General features: G+C 38.8%; 1 long non-coding RNA gene across 1 annotated transcript; it reads left to right on the top strand.

The window, feature by feature from the left end:
• Positions 1–497: 497 nt before the first annotated feature.
• LOC132243858 (uncharacterized) lies at positions 498–12,095 on the top strand. Its single transcript, XR_009455447.1, has 3 exons — positions 498–1,073; positions 9,757–9,889; positions 10,491–12,095. It is a non-coding gene; the product is annotated as an uncharacterized LOC132243858 (long non-coding RNA).
• Positions 12,096–12,412: the final 317 nt, after the last annotated feature.

The raw sequence follows: 12,412 nt of genomic DNA, 5'->3' as shown, positions 1-12,412 counted from the left end.
GGCACTGTTCTGTTTTGACTTGAGTTTCCAGATTTTAACGGAACAGCATTTAATTTTGAATTTCATTTCACTTCAAAACAGTGACGCTGTTTTGATGTTTCACCCATTCGCTATAATGGGGAAGCTCGAAACAGCATCTCTCATCTGGCAGGCAGATGGAGGCCCACAACCCACAGAGGGCTGCGGGGGCTGTGCTAGTCCTCCTGGGGCTGCAGGCCCCTGATCTGCCTGCAGATGAGGGAGGGAAGCTGGGTGCTGCCACGTAGGACCGGGGAGCTGGGGAAGGGAACTGAGCCCAATCACTTAATTCCCCTTCCCTGCACTACAATCAGGCTGGGGGAAGGAACTCAGCCCAGCTGGACTGAGTTCCCATTCCCAGTGCTACAATCGAGCTGGGGATGGGAACTCAGCCGAGCTCCCCAGCCCCATCTAGTGCTGGGGATGGGAACTCAGCCCAATCGTAGTGCTGCGATGGGAACTGAGCGATCGGGCTCAGTTTCCCCCCCGCCCCAGTCTGATCGCAGCACTAGGGAGGGGAACTGAACCCAGGCTCAGTTTCCTTCCCCTGTGCTGTGATTGGCTTCACACAGCCCCGCTGTGGGAGGCAGGGAGAGCCAGGGCTGCACTCCTGGCTGATCCACATGGGGTTGCAGAGCCGCTGGGAGCACAGACCTGGTTCTCCCCTGTCTCCCACCACCTGGCTGCTGGGTGCTTTGAAACTCGAAATGTTTTGAAACTTTTGAAACATTTTGACTAGCCTCATTTTGTTTCGAGGTTGTTTCGAAGCCTTTGTTTCAATTTGATTTTGCTGTTTTGAGCTTGAAATGAGTCAAAACAGTGTCGAATCGAAACAGCCAGCAAAATTTTGCACAGCCCTAATATTTTCTCAGCCTTGAAAAGCTATAAGAAAAATTTAACAGTTCAGGAATACAATCTAATTATCTGTCTGTTACTTAGATGATGAGTGTATTGAAAAGGGATACAATATTTTAGTTATAAGGAGAAGTATTTTTTTTCCTTCAAAACTTTACTTCCTTCTCAGGAAAAAGCACTGCTTTCAGGAGATGTGAAAGGTAAGTTAATATACCTGTCATTGACTGTAAGTATTCTGGAGCACTGTAGTAAAAACAAGGCTATGAAAATAAGCAGGTACTGTACATAGAGCTAAAAATAGCAGGCTAACTTTATTCACTCCGACTGCTGCATTAGGATGCCATTTACACACCATCTGCCCGTAGAGACCAGTCAACACCCCTCCACCCCCCCAACTACCCCCAGAGAATTTACATAGGACTTAGATTCAGACATGGATCCTCAGATTTAGATCTTTTCTCTTATATAGTGTTTCATTGCCAGCTGAGTGTAACCTATTTGTAGCACATTGTGGTTTAATTAGAGATGTGTGAATGCAAATTATTCATTTCACACATTATTCTTTATGAATACTAATTATTCCAATAACATTTACTACTGTATTTCATTTATTATCTGTGAGTGATTGAAATGAATAGTTGTGAAACCTTGCTGGGTGGAAATATTAGACACTCACAGATTTAACTGTCTTCTGTAGATTTTCTTTTTTCAAGTACCACACCCAGCTATGCAGCTTCCATTTCTTAAACCCTCAAAAATACCCAAAATGTATTTTTATAGATTAAAATTATAATTAAGCAAACATTAGCTTTCTAATTACCATGTTCCAACACCAAAGCAATCATACCCTGCTCATGTGCTTGAAACTCTCCCTACAGCAAATTCATCCATAGTGGAACTAGGGACATAGTCCTGAAATTATCATATTAATATAATGATGGAAAGAGGACACATCTCAGTGCTTGGAACCCCTGATCTCTCCGTAGCTTTTGACACAATTGTCCAACAGCTGCTACAGACCTAGTTACATAACAACCACAATACATGATGTAAAAAGTTGTCATTTTTCAGCATAACCCTGAGAATAGAGATGTGCAACTATTCCTTTCTAAAAGCCTTCCCTTGGACAGCAATCCATCTTCCTCCCTTTCTCTCTTATTTCTGCATGAGAAAAATTGAAATAAATTGTGCAATCAATGTCATATTTTCTTGCAAACAACTTGTACCTTTTCCTGAATAATCAGCTTGTGGATATGAGGGTGTTCACTGTAGGAACTTTGGTAAGAGCAGTTTCTGTCACACTGGGCAAAACCAAAAGGAAAATCAGCAGCAATCCACAGGGAGCAGAACAAAGAGCAGGCTCAGCTCCCCAACTGCTGCTACTCAGTTACTTACTGCAAGGAAAGATCTTTTCCTTCATTCTACGTTTCAAAGACAAGGTGCATATTATATTCTGGGTTATGCTGTATGTGAAACTATACAGTATTTCTTTTCTAAATCTAAGAGGATTTTACAATACCTTAAATAGAAGGCAACTTGTCCTAAAGTCACCCTCTGTTTCACAGCTGGTAAAACAGAGACAGCCCTTTTCACAGCTGGTAAAACTGAGACAAATTCTGACTGGTTCCACCAATAGAAAACCAATTATCTGAATCCATTCAAATTTATGTTGGCAAGAATGAAAACAAAATCTGACCCACTAGGTACTGGAAATTAATTTTTCAAGTGAAAGTCTATATATCCCATGATTTTGCTTTGAAAAATATAAAAAAGACAGTGCGCAGAAAATCATGAAATAGAGTATTTAAAATCATCTATAATTCTGATGGTATCATGTTCCAAACCTACATCACTTGGAGAAACCATACATCTTAAATCTATTTTTAAACAGGTCAAACTTCGGTTAACTTTAGAAACTCAGTTTTACATTGGTGTTCATGTATTTTATATAATAGTTAATTTTCTATATATAAATTAGCTGGAATCAAACCCCAGAATCCTAAATGTTCAGATTTTGGTAAAACTTATATCCAGACCTAGATCCATGTTTCACAGCTCTATTTATTTCTATAAAGTGCTGGACAAAATTCTAGGATGCAACCTCCCCTGAACTCTGGAAAATTTCAGTTCTAGGTTGGATTATTTTGGGAATTCATCTTATTTTCTTTCATTCAATACTTTTTCCAGTTTGAACATCAGTACCACTGTAAAAGTACTAGCTTTTGATAGTGCAGTGACCGAGCCCAAGAACAAACCTTGCCTAATTCAGTAAATTATGGCAAAAACTTGTGCTGATCAATTTTTAATCCATTACACAAAATGACTCAAAACAATAGAAACATTTCTATTAATTTTTAAAACACTCGCATTTTTCCTAAGAGAAAAACAGTACAACATTACCCTCTTCAGTAGCTGCAAGTTACTACAGCATGATTTAGTCATTAGAGGGGGAGAGATTGGACTGAGACAGACACCCAACTATGGAAAATTAAATTGTCTTTTTCTTAGAAATGTACAAGAATCCACCATTTAGTACAATACTCCTAAAATGTTACTTGTTCACAACTGCAAATATTTTTTGTCAAAATTCATATTTTACATAGGTTAAGCTGTAAACACTAATAATCACACAGAGAATATATTTCTGCCATTTTGCTCAGAATGATGGACACCTGCTGTGCCAATGGGTCGTTGGATTAAGAGTAGTTCTACTCATTTCTTTGTCTTCAATTTAAGTAAGAGCAAAGCTGGCCCCCAATGCCAGTCCATTAAGACCAAATAGACTATTCAGTTGCTTGAAGACAAGTATATATGTAGAAGCGTTTGCAGTTGGGACACCATAGTCATTGTTCTTTCAGTCAACCACATGCATGCAACACTATGAAAAAAGAGTTTTAATTTCTATACTGGGAGGTACAACTCCAGTAGAGGGAGCTGACATATTTCAATTAGTAGAGGCCATATAAAAAAGTAGTAAATTACAATAGGATCATACAAAAAACAAAACTTTAGGATTTAACTGTGACATCAGTCTCTGAAGATTATTGTTCTCAGAGAAACAGGTTTTAAAATGCATGTTGACTCACTGAAAAAAATAGTGCTTAATCTGTTTCCCTCATTTGATTTGCTAGAAAAAAGGCACATCCCTTTGGCACTGGGAATACTATCTATGTTTTGGTTATAACTTTGTTAGTAACTTTATGTATTGATCAATTGTGATACAGTGCTCTAGTTTGAAAGATGCATAGTGGAAGAAGGTGGCTTAACTAATAATAATACTTGAGATCAGTGATTCTGAAGCAGTGATGCAGCACCCTGGGGTGCCATGACATCCTTTAATGGTGCTCTGAACTGTCATGCAATATTAGCACTGTTAGGTGTGCAAACACCTACCTATAATTCATAAAATAAACCCAGAGATTTAAAATAGGGTTCCATATGGTCAAAACTGTTATGACCAGTCATGTTCTGAGCTCTTCATAATGAAAGAATTGCTCTATTATTTTCCCTGGTCAAAATACAAAGGAAAGCTAAGACCTGGCATCTTCCAAATGGCACCTTAAGTCTAAGAATATTAAGAATTAGTGCTTTAGACACTCTAACAATCATAGGATAGAATCACATAAAAGTAGGGTTGACTGGACTTCAGGAGGTCATCTAGTCCAACCCCTTGCTCAAGATAGGATCATCCCAGACCTGCATTTCTCTAACCTGCTCTTAAAAAAGTCCAAGGATGGAGATTCCATAGCCTCTCTGTGTAACCTGTTCCAATGCTGAACAACTCTCATAGTCAGAAGGTTCATTCTAATATCCAACAAAAATTTCCCACTTCTAGTTCTGTTCCCTGTGGCCATAAAGCATAGTTTATCTTTAGGGGATACTCTGTTTATCAGGGCACCCCTTAGGGCTACTAGGAACAGCGCTCTTTCCTGCCCAGGGCAGGGGGTTGGACTTGATGATCTACTGAGGTCCTTTCTGACCCCCAAAATCTATGAAATCTATGAATGTTAATGAGAAACAGCTTAAAAAAAATTATAATAAAAAAGTAGTCTTTAACTTCTTCTGCTAACTGCCGTAATTTTGGAAACACAATTAGACCTTCCTATTTGGGCATTTAACAAACAAAGTTAGACTGGGACATGGTTTAGGAAGTTTTTGTTTTATGTTCATGCTCTAGTTCCTTTTTAAGTTGTTTTATTTTTTTGTTTATCCTCCTGTTTTATAATTTATTCCGCCCTCTTCTTGTAAACTGCCCTGAGCCTTTGTCTGGAAGGGAAACATAAAGCAAATAAATAATGTTTGGCAGTCTCAGCAAAGAGAGAGAGGGCATGTCTACACGTGTATTTATGTGTGCCTAAACTTAATGTGCCTTTGCTTAAGGCACAAGAAGGTGATTTAGGTGTGTGTCGACATGTGGATGTGCTAATGCACATTAAGGCACATCAAATTTAGGTGTGAATAGCTATGTCATATTAGCGCAGGTGCAGATACACTAACGTGCATAAATGCAGTGTGTCTATTGTGTCTACACATGCTAATGCAGTTATCAAATTGAGGCTGCCATAGCCTTAAATCACCATATTAAGGAGCATTAAGGGTGCGCATGTGTAGACAAATGGTGATTTTAAGCTAAGCTTAAGAGAGGCACATATATTAGACATGTCCAGAGAGACCAAAAATTATGCTCTCACTGTGAAATGAGGCCCTTCAAAAAGAGTCTGAGATATACTGAAGCAGCAGCTTCTACTGTGTCTGCTAAGACAAATCTGTACTGAGAATAAAGGAGTGGGGAGGAGGGAATTGTGTTTCCATGGGTCTCTACCTTGCATCATTTACAAACACTCTTTGTAGGGAAAGGGACTCAGGCGAGGGGCTACAATGGAGCTGGAACTTCTTGGTGACATGCTCTTTTTTCAACTATCTTGACACAAGGCCTGAACATAAAGAGCAACATCAGAGTCATGCTGTCATGTATCCAAAACACAACCACCAGAATCAGTGACAGCTCACAGGCCCTCTCGAAAACAGCTGCAACCTCCTGAAAGTAGGATTGATCATGTGCTGGTTCCTTTAGACATCAAAAGGAAGAAATAATTTCATTGATAAAAGCATTAAAGAGGAAAATGAAAGGCTTTGTATTTCTTGAGCAAGAAATATGAGCTTTGATTAAAGAAAGCATCTCCATTCAGAGCAATTCTTTAGCACATATTTTCCTTTAAGCATGTGCTTAAGTTCTACTAATATTTATATATATAGCAAAATGTGTCTGTGGTGTATGTATATAGATATTTAAAGAGGGAAGCCTATGCTTATGAAGGAATTGTGTGAGATATGTAAATGTGTTGAATCTGCAGTCATGAATCATAAGTTATTTTCTATTGAATCTGCTAATGCCCAGTTTATAATATATTCTGTGCCTGCCAGCACTCATTCCCACACTTGTGACTGAAGTCATTTGTGAATGCCTTGGATAACCATAACAAGGAGGGATGTGAGTGCATGATTAGCACTTCTTTGAATCAGGACCATAGGAAACTGGCAAAGAAACTGCTGAATATACAAGAGTAATATACAGAAAAAAAATCAGCATATCAGAAAAACAACCATGCAGAGAAGCATTGGTTATATCTACTGTGTGAACACATTATCATTACTCTGTAATAACTTTGCTGACATACTGCAGTAACAAAGCACATCATAATTATTGCATTAAGATAATTGTAAGACAGTGGCCATTTCCCAAAAGCTCAAAAGAGAAGAAATATATATTTTTTCACATTTATACCATAATGCTTTCAGTGTGGAAAATAATGTGGCACATACCCCAGAAAATGAAGTTCCTTTTAAACAGAAAGGCACACTAAGCAGTATATCAATTGGCAGGTAAAATTAGTTAGCAGGGATCCATCATGTATAGTTCAATGAGATTCTTAACACTGGTAGATTTATATTTCAACTCAATTTTTTAGGAAAAGTGTACCTGCATTTTTGGATATTTAGATCAAAATATGCTCCCTTTCTTCTCCCCATTCTGTCTGATCAAAGCAGACTACACTCATAAAGCAACCAAGTAGAGAGAACTGTATTTTTCAGTCCTGAAAAAGAATGAAAGAATTCCCACCAGCTGTGGGTTCTTCCAAAAACAGAAACAAAGACAAGATACACAAAATAGGGAATGAAAAACTGTGGGCTGGGTCTGAGAGGAAAAGCTGCATGAGCCCTCATTTCTCTGTGGCTCACTTTATTGATTTCAAGCAGGTGACATGAGTATAAATGGAAGTAAAATTTGGCTTCTGGTGTAGATCTTGACCTTATTCAAATTCATGGTGAAACTCCAATTGACTTCAATAGGATTGAGATTTCATCTTTGCTGATTAAACATAGTTCTTTTTCTGTGTATGTGGGCTCTTATTAATTGGCACTGTCTGAATTCACAAGGGGGGCTGGGGGAAAGGCCATTCTGGAGTTAGCTATATTTCTTGTAAAATAAAGAGAGACAGTGAAGCCTGGACTGTTTGTATATCGGTGTTCAGTATCTCTGCCATGGCACGCAGTGACAGAAAGCAATATAAAATATTAAAAAAAGAAAATCTATATGCAGTTGTGAGCTTCAAACTCTACTCATAATCCGCATTAAGGAAAGAAACTTGCCCGTGGCATGCATTATACACAGATCAGCAATAGTACAAACATAATGGCACATAAATGGCAAAGAGATATTTGATTTTGTACTTGGTAGTTATAGCAATGGCTTTATGACACTTTTTGAACTGGCACTAATTTTCTTCCACACTTAGTTCAGTGATTCAGTCAGGATGAGCTATGACTGCTTATTACTTCCATTTGCTTGACAGCACAGTGCGAAGTACATTTCTATTAATTAAAAGTATATTAAAAGTTTAAAGTTTCCCGCTTAGTGGTAGTGCTGCCTCCCACTGACGAAAGCAAGAGGGTTAAAATTTTTTCCTGTGATTATCTGTGGGTACCCTCTTTGTAAGCACGGGATGCCACATCTCATTATCCAAGGTGGATCTGCACATGAAGCTCAGTGCATAGTTTTCCAAGCAAGATGAAAGTCAAAAGAAAAAAGGTATCTCCCTTTATATGGAATAGCAACCACAGGGCTGCAGTAGCACAGCCCTCCACTAAATGAAAAAGAATATCTCATAGATGCACGTAATTTTGGCTTCCCTTATGGCTATATCACCCCTACTTAGCAGGACACAGTAAAACTAGCAACCCAAGTGAGTCCCAGGAACCCCCCATCATCTCAATAATGAGGAATCGTTTATTCTTTCCAGTGCAGGCTGTGTTAGCAGGGGCAGGCATTCCAGGAAAGATTTCATGTTTTATCTACTGCCCTTTTAATCTGTTAAGGGTTTATTCAAAGATGGAGAGACTGGATAGTCAGGCCCCTAGAATTTTGGTAATTCCCTCAGAATTTAGTATTTTATCTGGTCTTAATTCAGGAGTGCAACTTCAAAGTGACATAGATTTGCTTTTTCTTGGTTTTGGAACAGCAGGGTTGGACACAATGCACCAGCAACTTCAGTGACATTTATGTGGCATCACATAAACCAGCAAAACTGCTGGAAGCAGATTCCACTGCATCCGCCCAACTTTCTGTCTTGGTGATTTCCCTTTTTTAATGCTGTTAACTTTCTACAGAGCCTTAGGTAGGCTATCAGCTGTAGTCTATGGAGATGACAAGGGCATTTCCGATTTTTGCAAGAAACAGAATGTGGAAATATTTCAGGCCTGGGGTGAGTTGTTGAATGAGTGACAGCACATGCCTGATAGGCTTAGGCTTTCCATATGAGCATAATCTCCATTATCCTTCTCCTTGATGTATGTTGTTTGATGTCACTGAATGCTAGCATCAGTGTTTCAATAACTTCTGAATAATGAAAAAAAGATCATTCTTATTTTTAATTTTGAAAAAGAATACATTTTTTCCTTAAAATTAACTTAAATGGGAAACAGTCTAGATTTTTTAAAACCCTTTACTATTTACCATTCTGTTTTCTACTTTCTGGGTGCATCTACACATGCCCTTATGGTGCCATTGTTACTGTGTCATCATTTAGTACTTCCTTTAAGAAGTACTAAATGGGCGTGTCTATAAGGGACACTGCGTTGCTGTAGCAATGTGCTATGGCAACGTAGTGTCGGCAGGCAAAAATGGTGGCGCCACAGTTACGTTGCCATAGTGATGTGCTCCCTCAGTATACTGTGTTGCTACAATGACATAGTGGCTAAAAATAACTGCGCCATGTGGACAGTGCAGTGTGGGCTGCTACTGTGCCTTCATTTAGTACTTCCAAAAGGAAGTACTAAATGATGGCACAGTAACAATGGCTCCATAGGGGCACGTGTAGACACGCCCAATGATGGTGCAGTAGCAGTCATTACTGTGCCGTGCCAGTGGCGCAGTTATTTTTAACCACTATGTCGCCATAGTGATGCGGTATACCGAGAGAGCGCATCTCTGTGGTTGATGTAGCTGCAGCATCACAGTTTGTGCCCACTGACACTAAGTTGCTGTAGTGCATTGCTACGGCGACAGTGTCATGTGTAGATGCACCAACAGTTATTCTTCCTCTTACAACTTCAAATAGATGTAGCCCTTGATTGCATAATAAAACTAGAAATTATGAAGCTCTTCAGATTTCAATCTTTGATACCATGATACTCAAAGGGAATAGTGTTTGCTTCTACAGAACGCATTGTTCTCAACATTACTGTAGATAAAGTCTTTAATCTTAGCCTTGAAGTGGTTTAGTAGTGAACTACCTCTTTCATCCTTTCCCACTGAGTACTATTATCAGTCGAGGCTGATTTGCCAAGTCCTGGACAAATTTTAATATATTGCTCTGCTTTCAGATAAAAAAGAGAAGCTCTCTGCTGCTCTACGTGTTTTCCTGACCTTTTGTTACTCAAGGTTATTCTTCTACCTGGACTGTAATTTCTACATGTTCGCCTGCATTACAGCAATTGATTCATTTGGTCAAAAAAGGTAATGATTTTTTATTTTTACAGCAAAAACAGGAATCCTCTTTGTGGATTTTCATACTCTGTTTATAGGTAATGGCATGTCTACTGATGGCACTACTTGTCAGGTTACTTTTGAATGAGACCTGAGTTGAATATTTCAGTGCAAACTCTTCCATGCCTGTTACAGCTTGCCTGGACTATTATTTTCAATATGACTAGGACACCCCTATTTCCTCATCACTACCCAGTGTAGATTAAAAAAAAAAGGAAATTTTGTCAGAGGGACATCTGTTATAAGAAGTTGACTCCATATGCCTACTGTTGCATATGCTTTGCAAATTTTACTTCCTTGTGTTAAGATTGGCTATGTTAGATCATGATAACACCAGCTTCAGATGCCTGTAACTGCTGTTTTGCTGGCACTAACTGAGTTGATTCATACTTACACGGGAACTAGTCAGATCTGCCAGAAATGGATCACTGTATTCAATATTATTCTGGCTGCCATTGTTGTTTTATTTATATGTAAAACAGAAGGAAATCTATTTATTATGATATAAAGTCATAATGTCTGTAAAAGGCAAAACAACTCAAATACTATTACATTCATTTTATATCAACAGATGCTAGCAAATACTGGAAATTTGACTGTAGGCCAACAGTGGAAAGGTGACAGTGGAATCCCTTTTTTTGGACCTTGCTCAGAAAAACATCTCAGTGAAGAAAGAAGGCAGAGAGAACATTTGATTGCTTTCACTGGCAGATTTTGAATGCTCACACAAAGCCACTACCCAGTATCCAGGTCATTCCAAACGCATACTGATAACACCTCTCAAATACAGTACACCATGATGTTTACCTTATATAGCCTGTAGTTTACCAGGAAAGTTTAATTTTGCGGTTCTGAAGTTATGTTCCTGTTAATCTAAAGAGACATGGCATGCCAGTGTGCTACAGCTGTGAAAAAGGCCAGTGATATCCTAGGGTGTATTAAGCAGGGTAAATAAAAGGAGGTGCTGATATCATTGTACCCAGCGTTGGCAGGACCTCATTTAGAACACAGCACACGGTTCTGATCACCAGTGCTCCATTAAGGGAATGGGGATCTTTTCTAGTAAAAAAAGATTAAAGGTACTTTGATTGTTTCTATCTAAGAAACAAATAGAGAAGGCATCTGATCATTCTTTACAAGTCCATATGTGGGGCAAATATTAGGAACAGTGAAGAGCTTCTTAGGTGAGAAACAACAAATATGGTCAAATAACCATTGGATTTGGAAACTGAATGAATTTAAATTTAGAAATTAGAAAATGTCTATCAAAGTAGTCACTTCTGGAATGATCTTCCAAGTGCTAGGGACAAAAAAACCTGCATTTCTTAAAGTCTGAACTGGCTAAGTTTATGAAAGAGATGGTCAAATATGGAATTCTGGCACACCAATGTAGAGTCATATGATTTCAGCCCCCGAATTGGGGTATAAAGGTAGTTTTGTAAAGTTGAAAGCATGTGGTTCCCATACCTCAGGACTTTTATTGTTTGCCAGTTGGGGCTAGGAAGAAAGTTATTTTCTCTAGCTACATGGATGCTACTCACTTCTGGGGTGTTTGTTCACCTTCCCCTAGATCAGATTAGCACCAAGCATAGGGACTTTTGCCTTCCTCTATAGCATAGGGCCTGGTTCTTTTCCAAGGTTCTTCTGAAGTACAGGGAAGTATTTACCCTGCCTGGGCTTGGCAATTTCCTTGTCTCTGCTTTTACCTGTGGTATGTTATAGGGTGTTTCTGGTGATCTGGATATTTTACCTTGTGAGTGAGGCTCTGAAGTGTTGATTTAGGAGATGCCTTTGGCTAAATGCAGCAGATTGCATCCAGAATGCTCCTTCCAGTCCTGTGTTCCTATGCAGCAGCAATTACTTAATTGCTAAATCTGTCACAGAAGATTTAGAGGGCTCCCAAAAGAGGTAGCAAACAGAACGGTGGAGCGGTTGTAAACAGAGCACACATTCGCCCTTTGATAGGGAAAGGCGGGGGGCAAATCTTAGATTCATTTCCACAATTTTTTAACCAGCCTGTATGCCGAACTTGTGTTCTGTTACAGGTATAGACCAGTTTCCAATCACTTTTACCAGTAAAAGTGTAATGTCTGTACCTGGCCCCTCTGTTTCCAATTTTTGCACTACTGGATGTTGTTTTATTAGGGGTACAGCAAAATTTATTTTACAATGTCAAATTCTATTCAACATAAATATTTTTACAATAAAACATGGACTTTTATTTATTGTGCCTTGAGAGGGAACTCAAAGCTGCATATAACACTATACAACTACATTTCAGCAGTGGGTGAACTGATATATCTATGGGGTAAACCATGAAACTGTTTAGTAGACCAAAGTAATGCAACATCAAAAATTCGAGTAACAACATGCAACTACCATTATATCCAAATTAAACTGAAGGTCATCGAAGCTGTGGGCAAGCAGTACCTCTGCAAGCTAGGGTATAAATATTTCAGAACTGGTATTTCAAATTCCTTCATATTTTTGAAA

This window comes from Alligator mississippiensis, chromosome 11 (assembly GCF_030867095.1).
Source record: "Alligator mississippiensis isolate rAllMis1 chromosome 11, rAllMis1, whole genome shotgun sequence".
NCBI classification, from domain to species: domain Eukaryota; kingdom Metazoa; phylum Chordata; order Crocodylia; family Alligatoridae; genus Alligator; species Alligator mississippiensis.
This window is presented reverse-complemented; position numbering and strand designations above follow the sequence as displayed.